The 22,912-nt window shown below is 40.4% G+C and overlaps 1 protein-coding gene across 13 annotated transcripts in view; it reads left to right on the top strand.

Annotated features, from left to right (window-relative positions):
* Positions 1-22,912, top strand: part of LOC101873927 (poly(rC)-binding protein 3-like) — a 494,741-nt gene that overhangs the window by 337,721 nt on the left and 134,108 nt on the right. For 2 of the 13 annotated variants that reach the window (XM_034060037.1, XM_034059950.1), the window contains exon 1: positions 20,706-20,945. The exons of the other annotated variants lie outside the window; for them this stretch is intronic. The gene's annotated coding sequence lies outside the window, so the exon portion shown is untranslated. Of the gene's footprint in view, positions 1-20,705; positions 20,946-22,912 lie in introns of those variants that run through there. 13 annotated transcript variants of the gene reach the window in all.

Here is a 22,912-nt window from a genome sequence, read left to right as displayed (position 1 = left end):
ATTCCTGGAAACTGCACTGATGGCTATAAAAATGAATCAAAAAATGAAACAACAAAAAAATAGGGGAAAAAAAAAGGCCTCAATTTACCCCTAGGCTTTCATGTGGTCTCCCTATAGCCCAGATGAATTCAGTGTTGAGAAGTCTATTAGCATAGAGGCAGCAAAGGCAGAACTACATCCAAGTGCACCGGGACCACATTTTATGTACATGACGAGATCCCACTGAAGCCAGTGGGAAGTGTGACTTTGTGTTACTTGTAAACTTGTATGGAGGCAGCATTGCCCTAAGAAACCAGTGCTTTTCATTGCCAGAAGTTTAAATGTGTTTTGTCACTTTGCTAGCAATCATGTTTTTGTTGCCCTAGTTTTATATAGTGAATAGAAATAGCTTCAGATTTGCTATAATCCAGAGTCTAGCAAGACAGATCTGTTCCAAAACCATGGTTGTGGAAGTCCTTTCTTGTTTCTTTTCCAATAATGGGATTCAAAGAATCATCTTTGACTGGTATCAGCAGCATCCATAAAGGAAAGTGAAAGAAAGCATAATTAAGGTAATTTCAGCAACTTACGCTGCTGCAGCCACTGTGTTGCCTAGTATACAGAACTCATGTGGCTATATTGAAAGTGGGAGATGAATTTGGAAGAAGTCCTTCTCATCGTTCTTTATGTGTTAGACATAGTTTTGGATGTGCTTGGCAGTTTCCTTATAACCTATCCCATTGCTTGGCCTTGAGGAGAGGCTGACAGAAAGGGTTGGGAGAGAAGGTCATGTTCAGGTGGCCTAATTTTCATGTAAGTTAGTTCCTGTGTCAGATGTTACCTAAAGTTTTAGAGCAAACTAAGTGGAAAGAATTAGGCACAGAAATTAGCATCCTTATACAGGCACTGTGACAGTGGCTTACAGTTGGTACATAGAGGATACTATCTAAACGTAAGCAAGAATCATCCAAACACCTTTCTCTTGAACTAGTTCATTTTTGCAAGACATAGTAAATTTAGGAATATCAATGGTGGCACTTTAACATAGCAAATTCACAGCTTTATTTGTGTTCTAGCTTAGCAGTCACAGACTATCACGATGCACTGCCTGGAAACACAAAGTGGTTTGTTAATTTTTGTGTGCTGATAGATTTTCTGTGTTGCAGAATTCATATAATTTTGAATAATCCCTCTCCTAGTGTGCATGTTTTCCACTATAAGCAACTACTCAGTCTTTTAGCAATAATTGTTGATATTTCTAAAGATATGGGTTATAATTAGTATCTGGGAGTTATAATTATTGATTGAGAAAAAAAGTCCATTGAAGTAATTATCCATTACTACTCAATATGTCTCTATGTGGAGTGGATGCAGTTGCCATAATTCTAGTTAAATAAGAGGTTGCCTACACACTGACCTATTTAATGGGCTTTACATGCAAGGAAGAAAAATCAAAGAGAAAAATCTAATGTTCTGTCTCTAGATTTTCTATTTTTTATTTTAGGGTCCATTCTACGGCTCCATTGTGGCAGAAAAGAAGGCTTTCATGCCTGTGATTTCATTGTATTCAGAAGCCCCAGGCCTTGTCCAGTAGAACTAGCTCTGATGAGTAGCTTTAATAATTCAAAAGGCAAATCTAGCACTGGGAGAGGAGGGGAAAAACACTTTCTGTGAAGTTTGACCCAACATAACTTGTTTTATGCATCCAGCAGTTTTGAAGAGTTTCAGGGAAGAGTAAGAGCTACTGTTCACCATGGTGCTGCTGCCACACATGTCATTTACAGGACCTGCTCTGGGCTAGAATAGCTCTTTGGTGGCCCTTTACTTCTGGAGCACCTGGTGAATATGGCATTGCCATAGATTGGGTTTAGATCCTAGGTAATGGCATGGATTTGCCCTACATGAAGTACTGGAAAATGAGAAAGGTCCTGGTTTCCTGACATGTATATATGGTCCATTAAAAGGAACAGCACAAACAGAAGGAGGCTAGTTGTGTATAAAAAGAGAAGCTGGGAATGATTGGCAGTGTTATGTAGAAGGAAGAGTGGAAAGAGTGAAGAGGAACAGAGAGGAGGAAGAACAAGTATAGGAGTAGCAAAGAAGATCAAGAGTAGGGAGAATGGAAACTTACAATGATAGAAGGACTAGGAAACTAAGACTGGAAAAATAAGAACAGAGAAAAGAATGAGAGATTGCACATTTTGTTATTTAACGAAAGGCATAATGTGCCAGATACTCAGAAGAATTTTTCATCTAAATAAGGCAACTGAGTCATCTTCTTAACCTGAATTGTCTAAGCATTCCCATACAGCCAAATGAATATATGTGTTGTCTCATAATGTGATTATGACAGAAGATGCAAGCAAAGCAGGTTTGAACCCAATACATGTAGCATACTGGAACATCTCTTAGGGAAGCTGAAAACTGATGGAAAACAAGGAACCCATCACACCCTTTAAAGCATAACACTAGAGAATGCTGCTTTTTGGTTTGAAATACTGCATAAGAATTGGGACAACTCCCCACCTTCATTTTTCCCACTGAAAGAGGAAGAATGGAAAGTTTAGTCCTTTGATTTTAGCCACATTTCAGTTCAAGGAGCTAGGCAGAATCCCTAATAATTTTTAAGCCATATAACATACTTTGCCTACACACCTTATAAGCAGCTATGCACAACAGAGGCATTATTCAGTTGTTTTGGAGAATAAATCACAAACTCCTGCTGATGAGCAAAAAGAACTCAAGGCAACATCCAATTACCTCAGTGTTCACTTCACATGACAAGACGCAGTACAATATTGCAGCATGGTGTTCCTCAGTAATGATGCATATCTCCTGTATGCTGTAGGGGTGAATTTGATTTCTCCATCTGCTACTTCCTCCCACCCCCATGTGTGACATTGAAATCCTGCACTGCTTTGTCCAAAAGTATCCAAAGAAATTTCTGTAATGCAGTCTATAATGACACTCTCAGATTTAAGGTGAGTTGTTTATAAAAGTACTTCTTAGTGAAAATTTGGCTATATGTTACATTACAGGTTTCCTTAATCTAAAGCATACATGTTGTATAGTTTGCTTTTCATAAAAGAAATACCATGCTAACTAAAGTGTAGGCACAGATTAGTTCTAATAATTTTATTCATCAGCTGTGTGTGGAAACACAGGATACTGAGAGAGACATCAGTAGGCTAAGAAATTATTTAAAGTGATACTGCCAAATTCTCAAGTGCCACTTCAAGATGTTAGTGGATTAGTATTTAGTCATTACTTTAAAATGTGCTGCAGAATACAAAGTGGTCTGCTTTACAAGGGGAACATTATGAAAACATAAAAATGTGAATGCTGGGTGAGAGCACTGCCTAAATGTGGTACGGGCAGCAGGACAATTCAGAGTCTGAAATCAGAGTTCTTCTTTCTTTCCATGGCAAATAAGGTTTGTGTGCCTGTGTGATATAACACTGTGTAATGAACTCTAAGGTTTGGGAAACAAGAGTAATAAATTAATGACTCTTGTGATTTTGAAGCACATCGATCTTTCTTCCTGTCCAAGATGAAGATGGCAATGTGTGTCAGGAAAAGCTATTATCAGTGTAACACTTACTGGAAAATAGCAATGCTAGGGGAAGTTAAAATCGGAGTAAAGTCTTCTGGTTTTGAAATATTAAAATATAGATGATGAATTACAGTCAATGTAGATAAACCACTTATCTTCATAATGCTGATGTAGGATGAGATTCTGCAAACACTCCCCATTCAAATATCCTGTTGGGTCCCTGTATATTATCTGACAGGCAGTAATCAGGGAAAAGCTCTGCTGAAATTAATTCCTATAATACTGGGGGTTTTAATGAAAATCCTGATGACAAATTATCTTTGTTGTTCCCTTCACCGTTTTATCCCTTGTATCGTAAGTTAATTACATGGCATATTAATGGAGGCTTTTTAAGCACACTATACATGTCAAAGAAAAAGTAAAATCCTGCCATTTCTGGAACTTGCCCAGACTCTCACAAATGTATGTGAATTTAATTCTGATAGTGTTTTAAATTGGGGTTCATCATTTGTATTTTTACCTGTCAAACACTCACTCGGCTTCTCTTAGCATAACAGGTGGAAGTAAAAAAAAACCCAGTATTCTCCCTCTTGCTTGTCTTTTGTGAATAAAATGAAAGAATAAGTAATTTGACAACTCACAGGTTCATGCTTTAGGACTAAAAAATATGATTATTCAATGTTTAAATTCAGTAGTGCTGTCAGTTACAAAGGAGGAGAGCCTAGGTTGCTACAAGGTGAAACACATGTTGACAGGTAACAAGCAAAATCTGTGAGATGCTGTTGAGGGGGGGTTGTAAGCTCTCTTGATTTTACTTTACAGCTATATTGTCAGACTTACCCATGGACAATTCTTTTAAAATTAATGTTTAAAATTAAAAATAATTTACATTATTTATAGTCAATAATCATTAAGCATTATTACTCCATTACTTTTCATTTCAGCTTAGTCAGCAAACACAATTTAGTGACTATATCTCCTTGTAAAAGGTGCATCTAAATTGACTTAGAGCAAAAAGTTGTATTTTCACTTCTTTTTTTATACTTAAACTTCCCATTTTGCAAATCTTCTGGCTGAAATTAACAAATAGCTTGAGGGGAAAAAAGGAGAATAATAAGAACAAATGAAACTAGAGAGTTCAGCAGTTAATTTTGGGAACTGTTTGACAGGTTCCCATGGGAGGCTGCCATGAAGGGGAAGGGGACCTGGAAAGGATATGGCTCAGCCCAGCTCATGTCCCAGGTGTTCACACAGGCACAACAAATGGGCAGGAGCTCCAGCCTGGTCTCCAGTGCGAAAACAAAGGGCAGATGAGGCTAAGGAGTGCTGCTCAGGAGCAGTGCAGACCACTGTCTGGCCACATAGTCTGGGAATTAGGCAAGTCAGAACTCAGATGGATTTTAAATGGTGAGGAATGGGAACAGCAACAAGAAAAGATTCCAGAGGAGGCAATCAATAGGAGGCAGACTTGGTAACAAAGCACACAGAAAAGGCTGAGCAACTCAGCATCTTCTTCACTTTGGTCTTTACTGGCAAATTCTGTCCTCAGATCGCCTAAGCAGGATTGTGGAAGGTTATATTAGTGACAAAACCAAGCAAACAAAAGTCAAAAAACAAAAACCAAAAAGCATACAAAAGTCCATGGGACTAGAGCAAATAGATCCAAAGATGTGGAGACTGCTGGCTGAGGTCACTGCAAGGACTGCTTTGTATCTTCTTCAGAAGGTCTCCACAGATCAGAAGATGTTCCTGAGGGCTGGGAGGTGATGAGCATTAACTGCATGTGAGCAGGAAAGCAGTTCGAGGGAACTACTGATAAAACACTCCTCAGTCTCCATGAAAATTTTGGAGAAAACCCCTCTGAAAACTACGTCCAGGCACATGAAGATCAAGAAGGCAGTTGGGAACAGCCAGCATGGATTCACAAATGGCACATTGCGGCTGATGAGTTTGCTTTCAGAAGGTGGCTGTATGGTGGTTGAAGGAAGAGTGGTGGTCATTTACCTTGACTTCTGCAAGACTTGTTACATGGTATTCCTGCAGCCAAATTGGTGAGATGTGGACTAGAGAAGTGGATTACAAAGTGAATGCACCACTGGCCAGATCATGAGACTCCAAGAATTGTGATCAGTTGTATACATTCCAGCTGATGAGTGGTTTGTAGTAACATTCTTCAGAAGTCAATACTGGAACCCACATTCATTCAGGAGTCAATACTGGAACTCCCATTCGTTAGTGTCTGCACTAGAAACGTAGCCAATGGGATGAAATACACCCTCAGTAAGTTCATGGATGATATCTATTCAGGGAAGCAGTTAATATGGCAGAGTGCAGGGCTGCCATTCAGAGGACTCTCAACAAGCTGGAGAAGCCATCTGGCAGTAACTTTTGGAAGTTCAGCACAGGCAGATGAACATTCCTGAACCTGAGGCAAGGTGAGCCCATGCAGCAGGACAGGATGGGCACTACCTGGTTACAAAGCAGCTTTGCATAAGAAGTCCTGGGGTCCCAGCAGACAGCTCCAACATCAGTCACCAGTGCATCCTGAAGGTCAGCTGCTTCCTGGACTGTACCAGCAAGAGTGTAACCATAAGGCTGAGGGAAGTGATTCTTGCTTGCCATCTGCATGGCACTTGTGAGGTGCTGCCTGGAGGACTGTGCCCTGGCTTGGATTCCCTTGTATAAGGTAGACATTGCCGTCCTGGAGCACCATGTGGCTGGAGCACAGAACATGCAAGGAGAAGCAGACAAAACTGGGTTTGTTCAGCCCAAAAATAAGGGGGGAATTTAACTGTTTTAAACTGCCTACTGGCAATGTACAGAGAAGATGCAGCCAGACTCTTCTAGGCAGTGCACCATAATAGGTCTAGAGGCAACAGACACAAGTTGCAATATGGGAAATTCTGTCTAAGCACCAGAAAAATCTTTCATGCCTTGAGGAACAGGGTTGGGAAGGAGTGTTAAATCCTGGCCCACAGATTCTGTGTCGTCTCCATTCTTGGAGATATGGTAAAGTTGACTGTGCAAATACCTGAAGAACCTTTGAATTTGGATGTAACTTCAACACTGATCTTGCCCAGATGAGCCCCAAAGATCCCCTCCAACCTGATAATTCCAACAAAATTTGGTTTTGCTTACTTAAATGGCTGCTTTAAGGATATAAATAAGATTCCGTAGGCACTTTGTATTTTGAAGAAAAAGAACAATGAAAATGGAGATCATTATTATTAACAAAATGTAAGTCATTGCTGCTAGGAAACACTGCACAAGTGGTCATATATACCAGCCTGCCAGAATGGATAGTGTTTTTTTGTTAAATGGAACAAAAAAGTCAGTGAAGCATACTTAATCCACACAAGTGAAGAGTTCTGTAGACCTTGTAAACAAGTCCAAGGTAAAAATAGGTCAATTGGGGTGATTTCCTAGCCTGGACAGTTCCAGCTTCCATATATTTTGTTATTTTCCTATTTTAATTTTTGTTTTCTTGCTTATTTCTTCTGCATAAAATGCAAACGACTTTCTTTACCAGTTCTCTCAATCTTCAAATATTCTTTTGCTTAGAGAATAAATCAGATAGGCTTTAGGGACTGGGGTAATGAGGGGAAGAAAGTGTTGTGGAATTGGTGGGATTTTTCATTCCAGCAATGATTTCTCTTTCAAAATCTTTCATCAGCTGTGTACTGAGACACACCTAAAAATAAGGAACCTTACTGTCCAATGCATCTGTGAGCAGCAGGGATTTTTCTCATGAGGGCAGAACTTTATCCTTCTTTCTATGGTCCCAGAGCTCCTCCGAGGAAAACCAACATTACTGAGTGAAATAAACACCCGATTTTGGTGAAAGCTGGAGTGCCAGTCAGAGCTTCTGACTGGCTCAGAGAGCTCTTAGGCATGGGCACAGGTGCTGTACAGCTCTCACCATAAGATGAGAAACCCTTTAGCCTCTTTTTGCTGTCCTGACATGCATTGTTAGTGGTTGGTTGGGCAATCATGTGCCTCTGTGCTGAACTGTGCAGGTCTGCTCAAAGAACATCTCTCCCAAGGGTAAAAACAGAAAAGTGGTTCTGCTGGGCATGATCTATTTCTCTGAACATAGATGACACCATAAATTTCAAGAGTGTAAGATGGAAGTTTTAGAGGGATCTGTTTTCCAGTACTTTTCTCAGCTTTTCCTGGCCTGAAGTTTAAAGACTTGGATAGAAACTATCCCTTTTATTTCCTAATAAATGCTGAGCAGAGAAGAGGGATGACCCATGAATTTGTCTCATTGTTTTTTAATTTATTCAGTTTTTTAACATCTGCAATATCTTGTTACACTTTATTCCATAGCTTAATTATTCATTCTGTTAAAAAGTGTATTCCCTCTTTTAGGCAGAATGGTTTGGGTTGGAAGAGACCTTAAAGATCATCCAGTTCCAACCCCCCTGCCACAGGCAGTGACACCTTCCACTATATCAGGTTGCTCCAAGCCCCATCTAACCTTGCCTTGAACACTGCTAGGGATGGGACAGCCACAGCTTCTATGGGCAACCTGTGCCAGCATCTCAGCACCCTCACAGTAAAGAACTTCTTCCTAATATCAAACTAAATCTACTCTCTTTCATTTTTAAACCATTCCCCCTTGTCCTATCATTACATGCCCTTATAGAAAGTCCTTCTTGTATTACTGCTTCCCCTGTTTTACCCTTCTCAGTGTGGCACACTTTGTTAGTGTTTTTGGCATGTTTTTCTAAGGTGTCTCTTTTCCAAACTGAGTTATCCCAACCTGCTTATTGTTTCTCACACAGATACTGTCCCTGACCATCAATCACATTATTTATTATCCTTGTCTAAATGTTTTCTACATCAGGTGTGGCTCTCAGGGCTTAGAAGATATGGCACATTTTCTCTGTGGCACTAATATTGCCCTATTTATTTTCCTGATAATTCATAATATTCCCTTTAATTTAGGCTGATATTTTCATAGAATGGTACATGGTTTCTCCAGTTGCAATAGCCATATTTCAGAGTGCTAACAGCTGACTTAAAGCTCATCACGGAGTATATATAGTTAGGACTCTTTGGTTTCATTACAAATGCAATGTTTATGAGCTTTCATCCACACTTTTATCACAAACCACACACACTTGAGATCTTTCTCAATTTTTCAGTCACTCTTGGGTTTTAATACCCTGGATAATCTAGCATGATTAATTGTCACCTCACTGATCAGCCTCACCCAAATTACTTATGACTGTGTTAAGTAGCACATTTCCCTGCCCTGATCCACTAGAAATCTTTCTGCATTGTGAAGAGTGACCATTTACTTCAACTCGTATTTCCTATTGTCTAACCAGTTCTAAGTGGCTTGTTCCCTGTAAAGAAAGGGTTTGGTTTGGGAACTTCCAAAGTATTTTCTGCAGTGAACACCTGTGTAAAGAACTGTTTTCATTTTGCTGGTGTACAGTCTGATCTTATTTGAGCTCCCCTTTCATACTCCAGTTACTTATCAGCCATACGGATTTTCTGTCAGACTTCCTGTTTCTCATGTGCTTAAAAACCATTTTATTATTGGTTTTATGCCTTTAGCAAATTGCTTTTCAAAATCTTTTTTGCCTGGGCTTATTAAATTTAACTTGCCAGAGTTGATATTCTTTTCTATTTTTCTGGGTGGGAAATGACTTCCACTTTCAGAAGAACCCCTAGTAATCTCCTTTACTGTGCTGTGTATTGAAAGAGTCAAGGAAAAATGAGAACTCTGTGGAGTTTCTCTTCCCATGTTCCCTGCCTTCCCCCAAAAAATGACCAGACATGAGGTATGTATGTGAAATTCTAAACTAAATATTCTTTTTCTGAATCGCTTTCTCTCTCTTCTGTGTCCCCTCAGAAAAGGCACCAAAACATGAAGGGAACACCCAAAATTCAAACCATGCAGAAAAAAAATCAAAGGAAACCATTTTCAAAAATAATAGAGAAAGGAAAGGTCGCTGTGAGCATGCATGGATAAGGGATAAGAAAGAAGGAGTGCAAGACAGAAAAAACAGATTGGGAAAATATACACAGACAAATGAAAAAATGATCATACCAAAATAATCACCTCTGAAATATTAAAGGTTTCATTGCAGCTTGCACTACAGTTCAGAGGGATGCATTCTAGGAATAGTCTTCAATTATGAAAAATTATACCCAGATAAACACAGAGGTTTAGATATGGATATATGCATGTATGTGTATGCCCTGTCCCAAAACTGATGAAGAAGACTGAGACAGCAAAACTTCCAGATGCTTTGATGGGATTTCAGTAGCAAGCAGAGACTCCAAACTAGAGGCAAATTTCATCCTTGGGCAGCTGCCCAGATTTCTCCACTCATCAGCAGACTCCAGATGGCAGGTTCCATCTCTTGTAAACATACAGGTGTATACAGATATGATTCGTGGGTACAGTGGCTGTGCACAACACCCTAAAGCAGCAAAGCATGGTACTGGATTATATCAGTGCCTTGCAGGATTAGTCCTGCAAGCTTTTGCTCATGAGCCACTCTGAGAGGAGAGGTTCTGATTTCTCCCTGAGCCTGCTGGTCTGCACAAAAACAGTGGGTTTGTTTTGAGCCCTAACAAAGTAAGGCTTTCCAGCATCATATTGCCAACTTTAACATTTCTCCAGATTTGCATGGAGGAGAAAGCTTACCTTTTGGAACTGAAAAATTATCAAGCTTTAATATGCACTTACTAGTCCTGAAAGGGAAGCAAACATAAAAATTAATATCACTATACATATAAATATTGTATCTATTCTTCCTCTAGGACTAAGTTCTGGTGAATTCTGAGTTCTTTGAAAGGCCAAATTGCAGTTGCGGTTGTAACCATAATTTTTAATTAGGCTTAGCAATGAGACTGTTAACTTCTTTTTCTAAAAACAAATCTAGATCCTCCAAATGAATAAAATCAAGGTAAATGACAGCACTGATTGCTTCTGATTTGCACGTTTTGGAAGTCCACTGCACAGAAGATGGGAATAAGCAGCTGGGAGCCATCAGCACCTAGACTGTGATCAGCCCATAAACCACGTGTTCTGTAGTATGAAGCAGCTTTGATTCTGTTTCCCAGTTGAGACCAAGATGTAAGTTTTAACCTGAAGAGCCTCCTGAGTTTTGAGCTGTAGCAACTGTAAGACCTCTGCAAGGTCTCTAGCAGCTTTTTTTGCACTGAGCACTGGAGAAATGATTACTTTAGGCAGACATCATCCCTGCCCTGAAGCATGAATTACCTTTCAGGTGTTTTACACATAGCTAAAGGCCTACATGTATCCTGAATAAAAGCTCTCTGATCAGCCACTCTTTCTAATTTCCCTGTCTCCTCATCAATGAATGCTTGCTGGTGCAGGGCTCTTCTTCACCTCTGTAGAGAAAAAAAATGCTTTTAGGAGGGAAAGGCAGATGGCACACAGACAAGAAATGAAAGACTGAGGGACAATAAGAAAGGAGACACAAATATATGAGTAAATTTGGGAATAGTTATCTATTCTCAACCTAGAAAGCCTGACAGGAGAGAGAAGAATGCAATGGTGGAAAAAATAAGACGAGATGAGAGAAACCTCATCACAGTTTTATGACACAGAAATGTGATTGAAGGAGGAAGAAGGCTGTACCAGGAGACACAACACAGTGCAAAACAAAACAAAGGGATAAAAGTTAGAAAAGAAAATGAAAAAGAAAATGTTCAAGGGACAGATTTTGATTATTTTTTTTAAAGGTTGGTTGAGAATGTACACACAAAATGGTACATAGATAAAGCATTTTACTCCCATAATGCTGCAACACTCCAGGATCTAAATGGGCTGTGCTAATGGCAGGTCTGTGAAATAGTACAAGGTTATTATTTTGTGTCCATGTAGGTAAGGCATTGAAAGACAAAGTGAATCTCAAGAGTAGAAATTTGTGGGTGGAGAAGGGGTCTGAACATGGTCAGCATCACTGAAATATTTCTTCTTTCTGACATTTAAAAAAAAAAAGGAATTATTTAGTAGGAAATCATTTAGAAATACTTAAGTAGGACATAAAGCTGGATATAAAAAGTCATCATGGTGTGGCAAAGCAGAGTTTTATGTTAAACAAAATTACTGGTTTGCAATTCTTTTCATGTTGTTGCTACACCAGTGGACTTGGCCAACAATGGTATAATCCCTCAGAAAAGCTGTCACAAATATACCTGCATAAGGCTTTAATAACTCTAGCTCGAAACACTAATATTTACTGAAATCTGAGTGTTAACTGCCAATATTGATGCAACACATGTTCTGACAGTACTGTACTATGAGGGACTGCCAATATACACTTCAAAGCTGTTCCTGGTTTTAAATCTATTATTTACTCTACAGCTCTTCAGTATTTTCCTGATCAAACTAGCCAAACTCTACCCTGGCACACTGATAACTCTTATGTTGCACCAGCATATTGAAATGTCTCACAATAGCCTTTTACATCAAGAATTTCACTGCATTCAAACTCCTTTTGTAAGGAAGTTGAAGAGCACAGTACAGGCAGCATATTTAAAAACTATTGATCATTAGAGATGAACTGTTTACCTTTTTGAGAATGAAATACTGACGACCCTGGAGACAGAATTTAAGACTGACACGAGGTAAACTTCATACATTTAGGGTCAAGGCACATGACTCTCAGAAGAATTAGAAGATGACACCAGTGAACATAGTCTTTGCTGAATCTTCTGAGAATATAGAAGAAGCAAAGTTAAACTGAGCCCTCAGGCTTCCAGCAGCAAACTAGACTGGCTGTGAGCATAGGCAAAGTAGAAATTGCCTAAGGTAGCAGGCTGCTGGGAAGACAAAGTGCACATCCCTTAACATCTGCCCCCCCGTAATTTTGTCCATATTAGTACAGGAAAAAAACAGGCTGGCTGAAACTGCTGCTGCCCTGAAAGTAGGAGTGGAAACTATTGGTAGAATGCCCAGTGCTGGCAGCTGTGACGACTGACTGGTATCAATCCCTTGAGGCAGCCAGATTAGCAGCACGGATCCTCTAGATCCCTCCATTGCAACTCCCCACTTTTCTGCTGCAGGCAGGGGTGGCCATGTCCCATCTGTTATTTCAGGAGGACTGACTGGCAGTTTTGTCTGAGCTGTTGAAAGTCTTGTGCTGGCTCTATAATAAAAGGTATGCAAAATATTTAGAGTCTGAGACAAGGAGGCACAAAAGCACAAAATGTAATCAGTTCTAAGTAATGTTAGGTTTGATGTCTTTGTAATGGAAAATAACTGCGGTGCTTGAAGGTAGTTGACATAGTTTCAGGTCCTTAGGACCTTAGTACAAAATGTGTAAGAAAAGTGGAATAGAAAAACAGGACCTGGGGATGGGGAGTATTTGGAACTAGCAGATGCCCAGGATGGCCACACTTAAACTGATAAGTAGGACAGGATGATTCCTATGTCTGTAATGTTAATTAAGCTGGTTATGAAGATTGTTGGGAAAAGCAAACAACAGTTAAAGACCACCATCACATTTTTGTATGCACGTGGGAAACTTTCTGGAAAATGATGTAATATGCCCAGTGACCACATAAGGATGGCCTGTAGAGCAATACGGGGACACACGCTAGGAAGAACTATGCCCCGTGTCTCCCGGCGCCACAATAAAGAATACCTACTTGTCAACTTGAAACTCTGTTGGCAAGTTTGTTCCTGGAGTTTTCTCCGAGTCAGGTCTTAAATGGAGAATAATTGTGGCATTACTTTTGTTTAGAAATTCAGGGATCATCCCTGTTCTCAATGTTGTATGTCCCATGCTACTCATTGCAAAATGAAGGTGACATTATTAGCATTTCATTCTCCACTCCTGGAGAAAAGGTTTCCCCTTTTTCTACCTTAGGTTCTTTGTTGTGAATCCAACAGGCTAGTGTTAAAAACAATTTTTTATTTAGGATGGATGGATATTCTGCCATCACTGTCTGCATTTGAGATTTGAACCATGAGGCACGGTTCAGTCTTGACTTTCCACTTCTCAGTGTTGTGGGCATTTTTGGCTGGGTAATTTCTACACCTTCCGCTACAGGATTTCCTAGATATTACAAATTTAGTAGCCAAATTCAGAATCTAGAAGCAGAACTTCCCAAGTCTGTTTCACACTGTCTGACTGAGTTTTGTGCCCTGGAGATTTGTTCTTTCAAGTTGGCAAACCTCAGACCTTAGGTGATGGAATTAGATCTAGATGGAATTGTTCTCTTGGTCCATCCTGTACTTGTGCTATTCCCTCACTGTTTTTCAAAGTAGCAGAATTTTATAATGTAACTACTTCCCTGGTTTTAGAAATCATGACAACTCTTCTAATAATTCAAATGTGTCACAGTGAGTGATATTATAATCCCCCTTTTTGTTATCTCTTGTAGGTTAAGAGTTGCACTGTGTGGCTTGTGAGGATCAGATTTCTTACTCCTTATTTCATACCCCTTATGGCTACTTCCTCTTTTGTATACCACTGCACTAGGAGAAAGGAGGCACTTTCTCTAAGGTTGGCTCAGGCTCGGTTCACAGGCTTCCTTCCTCTTCCTATTTGTGGCATATTGTTGGGGGTTTTTTTGTCAGATACAGCTTATTCCAACAGTAAGCAAGCTCTGATGTTTGTATGCAGGCATCCTTGCCCTTCTCAGTGAAAACCCTCAGGGCATCATGACCGGGTGCCTACTTCAGCTTTTGGATTGGACAGTGGCTCCCATTATTTCAGTTGTCATTATTGTCAAGGAACTTGATTTTTTTATACTGGTCTTCAGTGAAGACTGGATGTTTACTCAATGAACTATTAGCAAAATTGCAATAGGACACTCAAAAATAATAATAACAAATAATAAAAAGATTTTAAAAAAATTCTTCCTTGAGTTTTAAAAGAAGAAAGGGTGGGTGTTTTAAAATTATTTTTAGCTCTGTGATTAGTAGTGTATAAATGTTATTTAGACTTTTTACAAAGAGCACAGTAATTTTTACTTTGCACCAGTCAACCAGCAACTCCTCTTACACCCACTGACATACTTAGTCACCTCTTTTGTAAATCTTCACAAGCAAACTTCCTCAAGAGCAGCTTTGGTAAACTGGCACGCTCCCCGTGTCAGGGAAAGATGACTTGCTACAGTCCCTGCAACAAGCAAACATGGAGTCAGAGCCTGTTTGAAAACACAGTGCTTACCCATAACTGTGGAGTGTTGCTTTTCCATCTGCTTTTTGCTGGAGAGGAATTAATTCATGCCTGTTAGAGCTAATCTTTCCCTGCTACTGAAGTCCTGCCTTCATGTCTATCCCCCACTGACCTCCTGGAAATAGGAAGGAAATACTTGCCTGCTCTGTACTTCTATGACCGTGCCAGTGGAGACATGTATGTCTCAATCCACCCTGTGCACCCTTCTTCGTTTTCTGCTGAGAACCTACTGGTTTCACGCTGTTTAATCTTGTTTCTCCACAGTACCAAACTGGCTGGGTGTGAAACACTGCAAAATAATGTTAAGCAAGACTTAAGGGCGGACATCCAAGTGCACGATTGAGAGCAAAAGGGTATAAATAAAACAATGACAAATTCGCTTCTGGTCTATACTTCACCATGACTACTGTTTCAATTATCCCTTGAGGGATTTCCTTTGCAGTGAGGACAGAAGATGGTGGATTCATGGTCAGCCTTCCTCCCAGGTGGTGAGGAAGGCTGACACTTCCAAATGCCCTTTATTCCTCTGAGGCTGTGCTCTTCCATGCAAATGCAAGTGCTGATCATGTCTGTCTTGAGAGTGGTAGCTTGGATGCTTAAATGGTCCTTTCCATGTGAGCCTGAGATTGTCAGATAAATACAGCAGGTTTTGCCTCCTGAGATCAGAAGAGCTGTGCACCAAGAGTATACTCTACCTTTGTCCTTTGCAGCCTGCTGACTAGCTGCCCATGGAGTCCTTTCCAGCTAACTCCTCATGCTCTACCGAGGTTATTTATGCCATCATAATATCTCTACTATGAGATATCAGTTGTACGAGTGTTCTGCAAGGTTCATGATCACTAGTACATTAGTGGCTCTCTATAGACATCACATTGTATTAACATGGATAACATATGCTGTAAAATTCATATGGTATGAGTGCTAATGCAACTTGTACATAATGTTTTGGATATAGAGTCTTCTTTGAAGATCAGCTACTCTGTTTTGTTGTGTGTCTAAGTACAAAGTGCATTTTCTTGTGATCTAACTGCACTGGAATTCCAGGCAAGGGATGCCACTTTTATAGAGCTATATCATATTTCCATAAAGAAAAAAAAAATTAAATCCTGTTTTTATCTTACCTTGTATGTACAATGCTTCTGGTTCCCTGCAGATAGTTTCCCTTGATACAGAATGTCAGACACTGATTTTCAAGATAGGGGTTCATTTTAGACTTTATTGATGTAATAGCCTTGGTTTTGCCTGCCTTTAGAGAACAGAATTTCATCTAGACAGAGCTTCCCATGGATCACCCCCTATCTCTGGGTTTGGACACAACTATTCCCATTCTGGCTGAATTACGGGTGGTGTGGAAGGAGAACACGGCTATAACTGGGGTGGATTTAGATCCTTTCCAGCCATGAGGTGTTTGCATATTTGCATTGTACTCTGCTTTTTAAAATTTTCAAAGTCAGGGAAGCAGAAGGTCTGATTGGTTTTCAGAATGGTGCAGGAGGTCAGCGCTGCAGTTATTTATCTCTTTCTTTGCAGTTATTTATCTATTTCTTTACAGTATATTTAGGAAGAGGCAAACGTGTTGATTTTTAAAATTGTGCTAAAACAGACATCACAACATCCAGACTTTTAGAAACCCACTGGCTACAAATGAAAGACTTCTCTCTTACCTCCACTAATTCTTTTCTTTTAATATAGCTTGCTGCTTCTCCATTTTCCTCCTTTCCCCCTTTCCCTGTTTCCTCCTTTCCCCTTCCCCTTCTTTTTCCCTTTTCCCTTTTCCCTTCCCCTTTCCTTTTCCCTTTGCCTTCCCCTTTCCCTTTTTACCCTTCCTCCTTTTCTCCTTTTCCCCCTTTTTTCCCTTCTCCCTCTTTTTCTCTTAAACAACACCTGTCTCTTTTAATCTGTATAAGATAGTTGAAAACTTGAAAAAATTATGCAATTCATTGAACAATGGGATTCAGATGCAGAATGTAGGGTTTTCTCCCCTTTTTTCCTTCCACTAATGAGGTAAAATGTTCTGTGTTTATAGGACTATACCACAAGGCTCATGATTTTAATATGAAGTGCAAACAATTGGCATTGAGTCTTATCAAACTAGGATAAAATTGGGCTGTTAGAGTAAATGCAAAGTAGAGAAATGGGACAGGAGACAGAATCTGAGGAACAGTTTCTTCTACTGCTAGTGGCTTTGCAATTGGTGGCCACTAAAGCATCTTTTGAACTGTACTGCTTCCTGTGGTGGACTGACCAAAGCAGAAGAGAACTAAGATCAACAGCTTTCTCAGGCCTCCCAGCTACAGATACTTTCTGATGAATAGGGCTCCTAATCACTTGATACAGCTACATGCTTTATGCCTCAATTGCTGCAGCTTTCTGTTGAAGTCTTTGGTTTATTCACATCCAGTGAACTTCACTGTACTTCCATTTTTTGGAGAACTACATTTTTAGTGCTTCTCCATTTAAAAGAAAGATCTTCTAACTCATGGTGTTGACTCAATTGAACATGGGCTTTTAAAAGAGTATTGACTAGTCCTTCTGCAAAGATTAGACTTTATTTCCAAATTTTGAATAGGTTTTTTTATTTTTTTAATTTTTTACATCTGGTGCATGGTGCTACTGCGTTTGCAAAGCTTGATCCAGAAGAATCAAAGCACATGCTTAAGGAGAAGAATGGCATGTGGTTCATGAACCCCATAATTAGTTCCCCTTCCTAGCTCTAAGCAGTAATTAAATCTGTCACTTCTGCTCTGCTGATTCATTTATTTAGCTATTTAATTGCTCAGCTGAATACGTCTTTATCTCCGGAACTGCAACATTTTATTCAGACAAAGAAATAGCATAATCCATTATTATTTTTTTTCCAAGGGCAGGGATGTGTAAAAGAAAAGAACACTAATACCGGATGATTTGGTGGTGTTGTCAGTTTTCACTTATCAAACAAAACAGTGTTTAAGGGAAAATTTCAACCAGTGCTTGAGGGTAGCTTTCCATATATAGATTGTCTTCTCCAGGAAATTATGTCAAACACCAGGACCCAGTGTATCTGTTCCAGGTTTCCATTTCCATAATGATTTAACTTAAAGCACTTCTAGATACTAGTTTTTCTATAAAACAAGAAGCCTTACCCTGATATGTTTGTGGAATATTTAATGAACAGTTCAAAACTGCAAATGTATACTAAAATTTTTACAAAGTAAACAGCATTGTTTCTGTATACATTTTCATTTAGGGATATTGCTCATGGAGATTCCTGTCATCTGTCTCTTAGATTTATCATCAATACAGCATTTTGATCTGTAAAGCAAAGGGTGTTTTGAATACTTTCAAACTTACAGAGGAGAGCTCTTCTGGAAACCTCTAGTTTAATAAGCATATTTCTATACATGCAGTTTTCCTTATGTTACATTTTCAGCACCTTTTTAAGGGAAGTTGCAAGATTCCTCCACCATTTCTATCCATAGGTTGCAAAAACTGCTGTAGGAAAGCAGCATGCAAAACAAGGCCAAGACAGATCAACTCGGACAGGGTCTCTTGGCAAAATGAGAAAATACTTGGGTTTATAATCATTTCTTTCCTATTTGAACGCTGTAATGGCAGCTGAGACAGGAAGTGAAAGACACAAAACCTATCCAATATTCAGAGAGAAGGATACATTTCTTCCACTTCTCACATCAGGGGCTTAGTTCTACCAATTTATTCACCTGCCTGGCTGGCTGGATTTTCATACCATGTACACAAGCTTGCATTTCACTCAATCAGTGACTTATTTTTGCTCTCTGGTTACTCAGCTACAGCTAGGCACCTATTTAAGTCATAAATCATGTTTATTCCCAGGTAAGCTCATTATTCACCTGGAGGGATTTTTATTGTTGAGGATAGCTAATTTTTTTCTCCAGCAAAGGTTCTGTCCACACCTTTGCAATGTCTGTACTGCTGCTGCAGACACCCATCTTTGTACTGCTTGAAGGAAAAGCAGAAGCCTACATAGAAATTAGCAGGTGGAACCAGGAGGGTTTATGAGCTACATTGCAATACCTTGCAGATACAGCTGGATGTCCAGCCATATCTCTGGCTGTTAGGCTGGGTTACATGGATCCTCACCCTGACAGCGCCAGAATGGGGGTCTCTGCTTCTCTTTCCTCTGTCCTCAGGGAGTGTTTTGTCAGCCATAGGCTGGCAGCTTTGGCCCAGCAATGCTTACTCTGTGTTGTTTCTACTAGTGTTATTGTTCTGCATCTGTGCACTCTGGATTACTGCATGCTCTTTGTTGAAATGAAGAATGTTTCTTTCCCTGCTCAAACTAGGAAGTCTAGAAATCTTGCAGGCAGTTTTGTTCTTTCAAGCTTATGCACATGATTTTTTGGACTAGGGTTTTGTATGAGCCTCACTTAAATATTCTCTCTTTAAAATGCATTTCTATGAATGATCTTCTAAAAGTACAAGCTCTTTGTTATGTAGGGCACATGCTTAAACTTAGGGAATTAATAAAGCAGCAAAAAACATCTCTGGAAATCCTTCGAGGATAAGGGTGCTTTGAGGATAAGCCTGTATGTGAATGGGTTTAGTATGAGAAAACAGTGTTCACTGCAGCACGACAAACAATTATGATCAGAGGAGGGCATGGGAATGAAATGGAAAAAAAACCCAAAACATTTATTTGTAGTAAAAGAGAAGTTTATTGTTCAGTTGGTAGAAACTGAACAGAGGAAACGGATAATTTCAGACAGCTTTTATTAGTTCTGAAAAAGCATGAGGTTAGCCAACAGGATTAGCTACTTTTACATAGACTTGTGTATAAATATTGAGACTTGAGAGTTGGAGGGACATCAGCTGAGTGCTGTCTCTTTGCAGTGATTCTGTTTGGGAATGTTTGGGTGGAGAATTAGGTGACAGTGGCTATCAGTTTCCCCTCAGATGAACCTAGGTGTTGTCATCCTGCCATCAGCAGACTGGAAATTACTATCCCAAAGGCACTGCAGAGCTTACAAGCAGCCAAATGGGGCTGAAACCACTCCCTTCTCCCACCCTACCCTGTCATGTCCTCCCCATGTGAGAGCTGGCAGCGTCTAGCTACTTGCACAGTATAAACTACAAGTTTGCAAAGTGGAGCAGAAGCTTCAGATCTGCGCACTGCTGGTGGAGGCACTGGGCTTGATCAGGGCTGTTTGGGGATATACTTTTTTGTTAGTTTTCAGGTATAACTCACGGTACAGTTGGAAACCTCAGGCTGGAGTTTCTCCTGGCTCACAGTGCTGGAATATACTGATGTAAAACGTGTCTAAATCAAATTAGATTAAGTCCCGCGGTTTTGATACAAATGTACCCGAGTTGTCCTTTATGAATGCACTGATTTACTTATTAGTGTATTGGGAACTTCTTGTTGATGTTTTAATTTAGAGAAGTCAGTGCTTTTACTATTGGTGTGATGCCATGTACCTGTGGGGTTACCTCTGTCCAGCACTGGTGACCGTTCTTGTTTATATAAAGTGCATAGACTTAGGTACCTATAAATACTAGTGTGCAGCTGTCACAAAGCAGTTGTGGGGGAGCTGCTTGGGACCTCGAGAACGTTGCAGCTTGGCACCCAGAAATATACGACTTTGATAACATATTACAAGGTTATATATTGGAGGAGAGGGTAGGAAGGTGGCTGGTGACTGCTTTTAATCTTTGTTTCTCTCGGGATTTTTTTCCCCTTTATTTCTTCCTTTGTACTTGTGGTATACACCAGATCTTTACAATTTTTATCACATTACGATGTGACATTCCTGGTCTTAACAGTGCTTTTGTTTGGCTATTTATAGCAGCTTCTGGTCATTGTTGAGCAAAGGAGATTGCCCTGCCCTCTGGCCCTTTTCTTAAGCAGATTTTGGCCAAAAGCTCCTCTCATGTGGCACTAATTGAAATGATTGGTGGAGGGGGTGCTGTGAGCGCACTCCGGCTGACTCGGGTTTATCTGCCAGGGGCTAAGACAGGGGAGAAGGGAGGAAAAACAGGGAGAAGGGAGAAAAGGCAAAAAGAAGGAGGGGAAGAGGGAAAGGGACAGGAAACCCACCGCACCAGGCCAGCCCAGCCCAGCTTGGCTCCGCAGTGGCAGCTCTCGGGGCTCCCGACCATCTGCCCGTGCTCTGGCGGCGCGGCGGGACCCGGCTGCTGCGCGGTCCCGCGGGAGCAGCGGCAGGAGGAAGAGGAAGGTGGCAGAGCGGGTTTGCGGCCGGGCGCGGGGCCCTCGGCAGGTGGGTACCGGGATGAGACGGGGGGGCAGCGAGGAGAAACCCTCTCCTGCTGCGGGCGGATGGGTTTGGGGCTTGCTTTGTTTTGAGCTTGCCGGAGCGGAGCGCGTTGCCGCTGCTGCGGGTGATTGAGGGGCCGAGTTTCGCTTCTCTGCACGCCCTGGGACAGCGAAGGGCCAAGTCGTTAAAAGATTGAATACAAGTTGCTGTGGAGGTGATTTGTGTGGAGATGGGGCTGGTTTGTCACCCGCTCGAGTGAGCTGTGCTAAGTTATCCATTGGGGACTGCCGGTGGGAAAGTGTGAGCTTTCCTTGGGTGAGTAACCCCGTCTGCGCCAGCAGCTCCGGGGCTTACACGCGATAGTATTTTCTGGAGGCTGGGGCGGTGTGAGTGTGTCTCCAGTTAACAGTTTCCTGCAAGTTTAACGTGAAACGGGGAGAGGCCGGGGAAAACAGCATGAGCTGCAGAAGGGGCAAAGAAGTTTGTGACGTCCTGTAAACTAGCGTCGCTGTCAAAAGTAGTTAAACTGGCATATTATCCTATATCTTGGAGTGATAGCATTGGAAGTTATCTCCTTTCATTCGGCTGTTAATGTTTCTGGAGGCTTTTTTGTTTACTTTTAAGTTGCTAATATAAACAGCCTAAGCAAACAGTCCAGTTGTCATCCCGTGTGGGGTGCAGTGGGGGAAAAGTGAACTTTAAGGTGTGCTTTCTGAGGAAAAGTTAGGAAATATATGGTAGCTTTATGATAACAGTAGTAAGAGATGACTTTGGACTTCCTTTTTTATTATTAATATCACTATTATTTTTAAAGGCGTGAGATGTTTGTTACTGTGCGCCAAAACCGGTGTTTAAATCTCTTCAATACAGGAGCTAGAATGTCCTATTGCGCTGGATATGGGTATGTTTAGGGCACAATTTATGTTTGGGTTTCTGATAATCCTACCAGTACTGCTGGAAAAATAAACACTCAGTTAATCGTATTTTAGAAGCTCTTGTGTAGATTATAGACACCAAACACAGTCATAACTGGGAGTTGCTGTGCGTCTATCTTCAAATATTAAACCCAAAACAGCTGCTGTTAGAAGTGTGCGTACCTACAGCTAGACTGGACAGTCTTGGTTGTTTCTTATATATATGGTTTTAGAAGTAGCATAATAGTAAAAGATGGAGTTGAGCAGCTGATAATCCATTTGTCTACCGTTTATCCCTACAAAGATTCCTGGTGCAGAGTTCATGAACTGTCTCTGAGAATGGTTCAAAATAGAATCCAGTATTGGCCATACTAAAATCAAGCAGGAGTTTATAAAAAATAAACGGAAAAGATGAGGAGGCATGCCTGCTTATAAACGTATTAATAAGTACATCATCTATCTAGTATTCTATTGCTTGTATTCAAGAAGATTAAAAACTTGATCAATCATGTGGTGATTACTCCATACCTTCTTATCTATTATCAGGCAAACAAAGATATTTTTACTTTCCTTCCAATCTGAAATCACCTTCTCACAAAAGACTTTCCCCCCTTTCTTTCATTCACCTATGTCCATGCTGCAAAAATAGGACTTCAAGAATACAACCGTTTTTTTTTTTTACTGGTGCCTTTCCTAATCACTCTTGGTCTCCAGTTTATGCTGGTTTGAATATTTCTGTAATACTGAAGTAAGTTGCAATTACTTCCTTCAAGGACCATATTTCAATGTAGAGCATGTGCAGTATGATAACGCATAGCAATATGGATATGTGCATTTTATTCTTGCATGGCTCAATATATTTTTCCTTGCTACTTCAGAGATGCTAGAAACATGATGAATGCTCCATTAGTGGTATTGGTAAGAAATACATTAACGCAAGTGCACAGTCAGTGAGAGAGTGGTTTTATTTGAAAGCCTTCTCATAACAGACGTTGTACTAATAATCTTAATGTGTAACTTGTGCCGCATATCTTCAGCGTTAGATTAGATTTCCTT

The sequence above is a fragment of the Melopsittacus undulatus genome, chromosome 1 (assembly GCF_012275295.1).
Source record: "Melopsittacus undulatus isolate bMelUnd1 chromosome 1, bMelUnd1.mat.Z, whole genome shotgun sequence".
Taxonomy (NCBI): domain Eukaryota; kingdom Metazoa; phylum Chordata; class Aves; order Psittaciformes; family Psittaculidae; genus Melopsittacus; species Melopsittacus undulatus.
The sequence above is the reverse complement of the archived record's forward strand: the minus strand, read 5'-3'. Positions and strand labels throughout refer to the sequence as shown.